Source organism: Rhinolophus sinicus, linkage group LG02 (genome assembly GCF_036562045.2).
Source record: "Rhinolophus sinicus isolate RSC01 linkage group LG02, ASM3656204v1, whole genome shotgun sequence".
Taxonomy (NCBI): domain Eukaryota; kingdom Metazoa; phylum Chordata; class Mammalia; order Chiroptera; family Rhinolophidae; genus Rhinolophus; species Rhinolophus sinicus.
The window spans coordinates 174,354,113-174,364,694 of NC_133752.1; positions in this window are offsets into that span (position 1 = coordinate 174,354,113).

The window sequence follows — 10,582 nt, forward strand, 5'->3', positions numbered from 1 at the left end:
ATGTGTGTGGGCTGACGTCACAGAGTGGGATCGGCTGTAGCAGGGCTCCGGTGTCTGCTCAGTCCATGGCTTGGGCGTGCCATTTGTGGAGCTAATTGGGTGTCGTTCTGGTGTTGCTGAAGCTGATCACCAGGTGTGTTGGATTTGGGGCCTCTTGGGAGGGGCTGTGGGCAGGCCCAGGTCAGCTGCTGCTTGTGCCCAACCCGGAGCACCCAGTGGAAGCCAGAAAGTGACCTACTCTTGGTAGCTGCCTTTGTGGGTTTGGAGGCCCCTGGGAGAGGCTATGCTGTGACGCAAGACAGGATGATGCATAGGATACTGGAAAGAAACGGAGGTCCTCAATAGCATAAGTTGCGGCCTTATTGACTGTCTTAAAACAGAATTGTGATGATGCAACACCTCTGCTTACTGGGTGACTCCCCAGTATGTGAGGGTAAAATTCATATGCTAGCATGACACGTGCCTTCTTTGATTTGGTTCTGAAACGGCAGCGGTATCTCCATCCCATTCTCAGTGTTCCAGGCTTACCCCATCCCTTTGCGGCCCTCACTTGCAACATGTTGCTTCAACCTCAGGCCTTTGCCTCCTCTGCCCTTCTGGATTCCCCTTCATGCCTTCCCTCAGCCCTCGTATAACTGTCGAGATGCAGCCCTATCTTTGCCGCATCTGCTGAGCTTGCCGGGTACAACTGATTGTTCTCTCTTTTATGTTATGTCCTTACGATACTTTATTCACTTCAGGTGTACAAGCAGCGAGCGGTACTTTTCTGTTCTTATTTTTTCATGTATTATAATATCTCTACTCCTACTAGAATGTAGGACAAAATGTTTCATTTGTATTTCCAGCTTCCCCTGGGTCTGTGCCTATGATTTGTTGCCTACAGTAAAGTTTTCTTGTCCCAGCGATGGATGGACTGAGTGAGTGAGTGAACGAGTAAATGAATATGATGTTTTCTGAAGTTGGGTTTTTCTTTCTTTTTTTTTTTTTACTAGAAAGAAGCAACCAAGCCGGCAATTGGAAAAAGAGAAAATCGTGTGGCTATTATTGAAAGTGCTCCACAAGACCAAACAAACAATGATAATTTGACTTGTGTTGACAGTGCACACCAGGATAATATACGTGGTAATTTAGTGACTATCTATGAATTCTTTCTAGCTTAAGCTCTGCTATAAACAAATCTAACATGTGTCGACCCAAATGTGATATTCACTTCTTTTAAGCATTCTTTCCTATCTTTTTTTGCAAAAGTATCCCCACTATTAACAACTGCTTCTTCTTGCAAACGCTTCCACCCCTGAAATTCTTTTCTGCTATTACTTTTATGGAAATAAGCATGACTGAATGTGTATTTAAAATGCACAGTAATATACGTTCACATTAATGTACCTGTGACTCCATTTTATAGTTAAAAAGTCATCATTAGGATTAGGACAAGATGAAGATGAAGAATCACCTTGGGATTCTGAGGTACTGTCTTTCAGAATTATTATTATTATCAATGTTATTTACAAAATCACCATTCTGTGATGTTAAAACGAAAAGGGTGTGCTTTGACTTTACTTTCTCACCTCTGCATTTCCCCATACAAATCATTTTTTGATGGTTTATCCTATAATTAATAAACTAGCTATGTGGTTAATCTAATAAGACAGCGTAGTACAATTCTGCTAACTTGCAAGTTTCACTTTAGGAAGTCAGTGTAGAATAGTATAAAACACTAAGGCTTCCAAGTCATAAGGAGTCAGTTTGGGATCTGAAGTGAAGTTTACCTAAAAGGTAAAGAATTATTCCAGCTCGACCTATACCCAAATGCATGACTCTGTGGTTTTTGTAGATGTGGAAATGTCCTAATGAGTTTCAGAAAGAAAGAGTTTGGATTGTAGGGTGTTTTTATAATTTGGAACTTGAGAAGATAATGCCTGGGACACCAAAGTATTATTATATTTGTATTGTCAAATAGATCTGCAAGGAACTTTTCTATGGTAGGAAAAGCATGGTGAATACTACTAATATGTTGGATTACACTAACAACAATTTGGCTGAGCGCTGCTTTACTATGTAACAACTGTCTCGTTCAGTTAAAACAGCAGGCATTGAGTCACTTGATGGCAACTGTACTTGCAGTAATGGAAGTACAGTGTAATGATGAGCCAATGTGAGGTGACAGCTGTGGAAAGAGACAGGAGGAGTGTGATCTTCTGATATAGGCAACTGCTGCCTCCTGGCACAGACACTCGCTTGACGATAAGAACACAGTAGAATCCTGCATGGGTCACTTGCTAGCTGTGGGGTCTTGGGGCAACTCCTTCTTAACCTGTCGGATGTCAGTGCCCTCATTTGTCATAATGGTACTAATGACTACCTTTGAGGTATGTGGAATGCACAAATGTGGTAACAAATGTGAAAACACTTCGAAAACTGTAAAGGGTGCTATAGAATGTAAAACACAATGATCACAGTGAGATGCAGCGACTTATTAAATATCGGGGACACTTTTTGTAAACCTGTAGGACAATCAAATGGCAGTAGTGTCAAGAACAGAGTGGAAAAGTTAGAAGGGGCACGTGGATTTCTCACCTGGGGGATGTTAAGTTTCAGAGACTGTGATTGGCAATACCCTGTAGATGTGTAGTGTTTTGGTACTTGAGGCTTTGTTGGTGCGAGCTGAATGTTTTCACCTTGAGTAAATTTCTAGTTGGATACCAGCTGTGTGCTGGGCAGTTAGACACTGACTGGAGAAGTTCAGGGGACAGCTGTAGCTGTACAAGCAGAAAAACAAGTGAACGACAGTCCATTATAAGTCACTATAACGGGTCATTTAAGCAGAATGGAGAATGCTGGGTTAAAGAATATTGTCGGGGGTCGGGCATGGTTGTAGTTGGAATAGGAGTGGGAGTGGAATATCAGTGGTCAGGAAAGATCTTTGTGAGTGTGACAAAAACTGCCAAGTGAAGCATGAGAAGGAGCCAGACGTGGAAAGATCTAGAAGCAAAACCTGCTGGACAGAGACTGCAATGGATCGCATCTGTCCATCATTGTATTCTAACGTCTTGGAATGGCCAGGAAGAGGAAGTGGGGTAACCATCATCAACCCATTTTTATACTTGTTGTTCTGTGTGGGAAAGAAGTAAAATGTGCATGGTAAGTGTCTGGTACATTTTAGATGATTATAATAAGTAAATGTTCTTATTTTTCCCTGATTACAAATTATTATACTTTTTTGAAAAGTTGCATAACTATATATACCATTTTTCCTATTATTTATTGACACATAATATAATGAAAAGTTTTTCTTATCTCTTTGCCACTTGGGTCAATGATTTTTTCTATCAAAATTTTGGTCAAGTAACAGTTCGTTTTCTCCTAGCTCTTGTGGACCTAGATGAAGTAGGTTCTAAAATGTTCTGTTAAGACTCAGCTGGACATACACCAAGGTTTCTTACCATGTCAAGCAAGTATCTTGTTTTAGCACTAAAAAACAAAGCTGTGATTAGAAAGATGTAACGGTTATATCAAGTGCACTTATCAAAGTATTAGGTTGTTGCGAAAGTAATTGGGGTTTCAAAGGTAAAGAACAAATTGCAAAATTGCAATTACATTTGCACCAACCTAATATTTCCTTAGATACATATTTTTCAAAAAATGCTTTTCTTGGAGGTAAGAACTTTAACATTTTCATCCTGAATTATTAACTAGAGATGGTATGAAGTGTCCATGAGTTACTAATCATCTTGTTTCCTAACCCCTTCAGACCAGCATTGAAGTGGAAGATCCTGTTCCTGAGGAAGCTGTAGGAAAGCGGTGCGCAACCCTGCAGACCAGGTGCACTTTGTAACACCAATTTAATTTTGGGAAGCAGTACGCGCGGACATTTGGCATGCGTGCAATCTTCTCTTCCTCATTCCTTTTTTTTGTTACAAATTTAATTGAAGGATTTGACATAAGTAACGTGATGTCATTGTTGCTATCGAAGTTTGAGAGAAAAGACATCGACAGGACTAAGAAAATGAGATTTTAAAAGTGTGACTTCACTAAAATGTTTCTCCTCTTGTTTCGATACCCCAAAAAGTCCCAGTTTGGAACCCCTGTGCTTATTAGGGGTTCTCAGGGGTTAATTATCACACTGGAAGATATTTCCAGGGTTTCCAAATGGTTATTTGAATTTTGACGTTTGCCCAGAGTAAGCCTCAGTCGCTACCATGTCAATTTGCTTAACTTTACTTCCTCTTAGTGTTGTAACACTGATGCTCTTAAGCCAACCAGATGTTCTGATGAGCAGACACTGGCTGTGTACATGAACTTATGGAGTCTTTGATTATTAAAAATGAGAGAAGTAATTAATAGTAATGAATATCTGGTAGACACAGTCTTTGAAAACAGTATTTCTGAATCTTTTGTGCCCGGGATTCTTTTATGCTATTAAAACTTATTGAGAATTCCAAAGTATTTTCTTTTGTCGGTGGTCTCCATTGATAGTTACAATATTAGACTTAAAACCTGAAAATTTTAAAATACGAGCACACACAGGCATGCATTCCTTGAGCCATTAGAGCTACGAGCCAGTCACCATCAGACCTATGATGTTACCATCAGAGCTGTGATATCACGGCTGTGGAGAACTCTACTGTACACTTAGAAGAGAATGAGAGTGAAAATGGCCAATGACAGTCAGTGTTTCTGTGAAAATAGTTTTGACCTTTTCGGGCCCCTCGACTGACTGATCTTGGGACTTTAGGGATTCTCACAGGACATTGGAAACTACTGTTTTAAATGACATACGGGCTTCCTGGTTGTGAAGTGATAAAATAGTTTTAAAGCTTCTCTTCTACAGTTGTGGTTTTCTTTCACTTGTCTTTAAGATTTAAGGTGAGAATTTTGTTTAAAAAGCAAAAGGAAAATAAGTTTGCTATATATTCATTTTCTGTCTCATAGTTCACTGTACTCCTTGGAGCTAGTGTGGACCTAGTTTGATCGTATTTTTACTTGGAAACAACAAAGTCACCCAAGTCTGTCATTTGTCATATGAATTTCTGTTTATGGAAGGGTTAAAAAATGAATTCTGAAGATCTTGAAGCATTTAGAAAAGACTATTTTCTTATAATAAGTAGTTTCTAATTTGTAATAGTACCATGCTTTAAAAGCTTTTTTTCTAATCCCATGTTTGTCACACATATTTGAACTTAAGATAAGTGGTTAGACATGACTTTTGAGAACGACAAAAAAATTCACATCCGGCACCATGTTAACTATTAAGGAAAGCTTTAATTGGAAACACATTACATAATAGAAATTGCTGAGTGACAATAATGAATTAAACTTACCTATGAGAATGGCAATATAGGACACTTAAAATAAAATGTGCTCGGAAGGAGTAGTGTGTTCGGGGAAAAGGAGGACGTGGGACCGCTTCTCTGAAAAAGGAAGTTTTTCAAGATGGTCAACTTTGTGTTATTTTTACCTCCTAATAAATGAAAACTTTATTTTCAGCTTCTTCCAAATGGAATGCTACTTCTTTGACTTTCGATCATGGAACTTCTCAAAGATCCGGGGATTGGAAAGTTGGTGATAAAAGGCCGTTTGCATCACACTCAATGAGCAAACCTCTGTCAGCATCCACAGAGTTTGGACAGATGACCGTAATAGACAAACGAAAGAGTCAGATTGTAGGTGTGTTTCTGTTAGGTAATCATAGGCTCCATGACTTGTGTGAATCACCGCTGCCAGAAAACAGAGAAAGCAAAGAAGGAACTAAAGATACAGAAAGTGTTCAACCCCAGCCCACCTCTATGTAGCCCCATCATAGTTCTGACTTTCCAACAGTCATTTTGTGGCAAAATCTACTTGACGTTTACTCTGTTTATGCAACTTACAACCAAACAGAATGACTTTTAGCAAGACATTGGCATTCTTCCTGAAGCACAGTAACATACGGAAATAAGAAAGAGAATGAGGTGAAAGGGTGATTTCCTTTAGACTAGTATTTAGCGTACACTGGGGAGTGGGCAGCAGGATTATATGTACCACATTGGGACCAGATGGGAAAACTTCAGAAAGATCTAAAGGTTGCCTAGTGAAACAAAACAGTTTTTTAGCTTTAGTTTTATAGCTCGGCATTCACAAGTATTGGTTATAACTTTATTCGATGTAACTGAAAAAGCACCTTTGAAACCAACAACCAAATATTTCTTGGATTTTCTATGGCATTATATAGTTTAGAATTGACTTTTGCAGCAGTATTGGGATTCATTGAGAATTTAGTGCATAGCACTTCCTTCTCAGCTGTGTCCGCAGTCTGTCTCCTCTTCTCTCCCTTCTTCCTTAAACCCCAGTGCTGAATCCTCAATGGTGAAAAGAAATTTTCAGAATAGTAGAGGAAAACATTTCAGCTATAAGGAAGGGTGTACACAGATACATGCATCAGAAGTAACAGTCATTGTGGAAACAATGAATGACGTTGCAGTTGAATCTTAGGGTGTTGTTCAAAAGGTACAATTACGAGGTAGAGAACAGAGTATATAGTGCGATTCGATATGTTTGTCCTGTATTTCTAAATTGCGTTTTGTTTCTGATTGTTTTTCCATCGATGTTCAATGAATGAATTGGTGGATTCATTTTTGACACGTTTGTATGCCTTTTACTTTGTGCCATATTACCCAAATGGTTTGTTGAAGTGTGAGCTAATTAGAAGTATTTCTTAAGTAAAGTAAAGTATTCAGGAAAAGATTACGCTTAATTTGAACTCTCAATTGATAAGATGTTATTTTCTGTATCTATAAAGATGATAGCTTTTATCTGACTGTTCTAAGTAGTTCGTTTTAACTCATATGTAGACTTGTCAGCAGGACAACACCTAGGAATGACATCGGAGGAAGGGCAAGCGAGGCTTGATGGAAATGAAAAGAACTACACACGTGTATGTAAAATTTAAGCTTAAATTTCTAGTATAATATGGTTTTCTGTGCTTTAATAATATAATAGAGTCCAATTGAAATTACCTTTCAAGCTAGCCTTTTAGAGTCACACGGTCATAATTGAATGATATGTATAACATTTGAACTAGTTAGAAAACTTAAAATATTGTTAGCATCTATACATATTCACAGCTCAACTTTATCCTTGAATTGAGGCAAAAAATAATAATAATAAAGTCCTGAATATTGTTTGCTCCTTTAATTTTTATAACTCCCTTACATAACAAAGAAAGTAACATCAAATATTGAATCACGTGATGAGACAGTTGAAATTATGAACCATGTGAAAATGATGGCCACTGATTCGGGCTCACGTGAAAGGAGTCAGTGGTTCAAAATGTGCAGTTCCCTATGGCTTGTCACTAAGGCCAAGGTTAGAGATGGATTCTTCCTTGTGACCTCTGTGTAATGGACGTCTGAGTCTACATTCAGAGAGAGAATGGGGTCATGCAATCAACTCAACTGACTTTTAAGAGAATCACGCTTTCCAGGATGGGACCTTTGGTTATTAGGGCACAAACAATAACTTTCTAATTCCTTTCATTTCAGTGTAGGAAATCAGTAAATGTGACTTAATTTTTGATCTGCTCTTATTAGTGGGTGTTGAATAAGTTAGAATTGGATGCAACAGATAACTATGTCAATGTATAACACTATCATAGTGTATAATTTGTATTAATATGTAGGAATTTACTTCTCTTACTGATTGATGTTAATGATGTGGGCTCCTAATTAAAGTTTGCCTATTCTCCCGTTATTAATCTTTAAAAGATATTCTTAAATTCACTATAGGGGCTCACTATTTAAGATGTGGTGTGGTGAACTATTTTAAGTGAGGAAGCCTCTGTGCCATTAAAAATCATTTACTATTTCATTTTTGGGGTGGGTTTAACATATAAGCGATTGTTTAGTGCAAACGGTGACAAAATTAGTTTTGCGGGTTCATGTTTTTCTTCTAATTTAGACTAAGGCAACTTATTTTTCACTTTCTACTTACAGTCCAATAATTTAGGAATAAGTAAACGTAGATTAAGATTTTTAACAGTTAAATTTTAGTTACATTCTAATTTTTCTTTGTTCATATTCGATTCTCTAGGTTGTACAAAAGGAAAACGACACGCAGAGGCCACTTTCTCAAGAACAGGACAACAGAATATTAGAAGATGCAATTCTGACCAATTGCCTTCAACAACAAAAGGAGACAAAAATAAATCTTAAGAAAATGAATTCTGAGGTATTTTGTTTAGTTATTTTCAAATATGTGTGTGCGTATTTGTGTATGGACATATTTTGAAAACCAATGTTGTACCTATGGGAATTCTAGAGGATGTTAAAGGTGTGTGTGTGTGTGTGTGTGTGTATTTTAGGGGAAGTGAGATTTTCCGTCCATTGCAATAAATGATATTCTTGACTGAAATCCATTTATGTCCAACAATCAAGTAGTGACGTTCCCAATGTCTCATCTATAGGGGAGGCTTTCAATACTTTTTACATGGATCAATGAGCTTTTTACAATCTCAACTCTATTGCTACTGAGAACAGAAGTTTCAGTTTGAGGCAGGGATTTCATCCCCTTGCTGTGTTAGCAGAGAGGTTAGTTTTCACTTCCACTGATTGTAAGGAGTAGAAGCATAGCCAGGTCAGAGACCGTCTTTTAGATCTCCTTGTCCTGCTTTTGAGAAAAGTAACAAGTTGCTCCCAGTAGAGTCCTACTTCAGTACTAGGAACTTTTGAAGATATTGGATGCCACGATACATACTTAGTGATAATTTAGTGGTGAGTATTTTATTCAAAGAAGTCAGTGTATTTTCCCCTATTTCACATTTATTTCTCCTTTCAACATCATGAAAGGGAAATAACACTTATTGCAGCAGCAAATAATCTCACTATTTTCTAAGAAGAGCTCTATAATTTTTAGCTTATTTTCCCTGAGTATTTTGAAATCTAAGGCGTCTTTTGAATTTATATGTTTACACTAGAAGAGCAGCAAGCATACTATTGTAGAGTCCAAAGTCCTGGGGAAAATCCTGACCTTGCTCCTCTTTTTAATCATTCTGTTCGAGATTGTGATAACGAAATGAGTTCATTGATGTATAAAGAAGTGCTTAGCGCAATGCCTAGATTTATCAGTGATTAGTAGATTTAATCTCATAGGTGACTCTGAAAATATTAGAAAAGTAAAATGTATTTTGAGTATTCTTGGAAAAAAAATTCTAGGAAATGTAATCAGTCCAAATATATGCAGAGTGAATACTCTTACTGTGGGATAGGTGTATATTCAGACGGTAACCTCTATTTTAAAATGTAGTCAAACTTCTTACTCTTTTATTTCATGCCTTCTGGGTTTGCTGCCTTTCCAGTTCTGAGACTCTTAAAATTCTCTTATGATTTTAAAATTCTTTTTCACTTTCATGGATTCAGCATCTTACATTAAATTTTTTTTAACTTTGGGGAATTTATGCTTGTATAAAGTTGGAGGTTTGCATTCAATGTTGCACAAACTGCAGTATCATTTGTACCAACCTAATATTCGCTTAAATACCTATTTTTCAAAAAGTCCTTTTCTTGGAGGTTATAACGTTAGTATTGCTAGCCTGAATTGTTAACTAGGGATTGCATAAAGTGTCCATTAGTTACTAATCATCTTGTTTCCTAACCCCTTCAGCCGACAATTGAAGAGAAAGATCCTGTTCCTGACGAAGCTGTAGGAATGGACGAAGTGCAACCCTTCAGACTAGGTGCACTTTGTAACACCAATTTAATTTTGGGAAGGAGTACGCGAGGACATTTGACATGCGTGCAGTCTTCTCTTCCTCATTCCTTTTTTTCTTTGCTACAAATTTAATTGAAGGATTTGACATAACGTGATGTCATTGTTTGTATGGATGTTTGAGAAGAGGTATTTACAGGAATAAGGAAATGAGATTTTAAAACTGACTTCACTAAGATGTTTCTCCATTTGTTCGATACCCTAATTGTCCCAGTTTGGAATCCCTGTACTTAATAGTGGTTACCACAGGTCAATTATCACCCTGGAAGATTTTTCCAGCATTTTCAAATGGTTCTTTGACTTTTTATGTTAACGCCAGTAAGCCTCAATTGCTACCATGTCAATTGTTTTCTAACTTCACTTCTTCTCTTAGTGTTGTAACACTGATGGTCTTAAGACAACCAGATGTTCTGCTGAGCAGACACTGGCTGTGTGCGTACCTGCGCCTCTGGTGTCTTCGAGTATTAAAAATGGGAGACGTAATTAATAGTAATGAATATTTGACAGACACAATCTTTGCAAACAGGAATTCTGAAGCTTTTGTGCCTTGGGATGCTTTGATGGTATTAAAAATTTTTGAGAATTCCAAAGAACATTTTTAAGTCAGTAGTCTCCACAGATAGTTACAATCTTAGAAATAAAAACCGAACAATTTAAAATACATAACTTTTGATATTGACAAAAAAATTCACACCCCACACCATTTTAACTATTGAGAAGGAAAGCTTTAATCGGGAACACATTATATAACAGAAATTGCTGAGTGACAATAGTTAATTAAACTTACCTATGTGAATGGCAAGTATAGGACACCTAAAATAACATGTACTCTGAAGGAGTA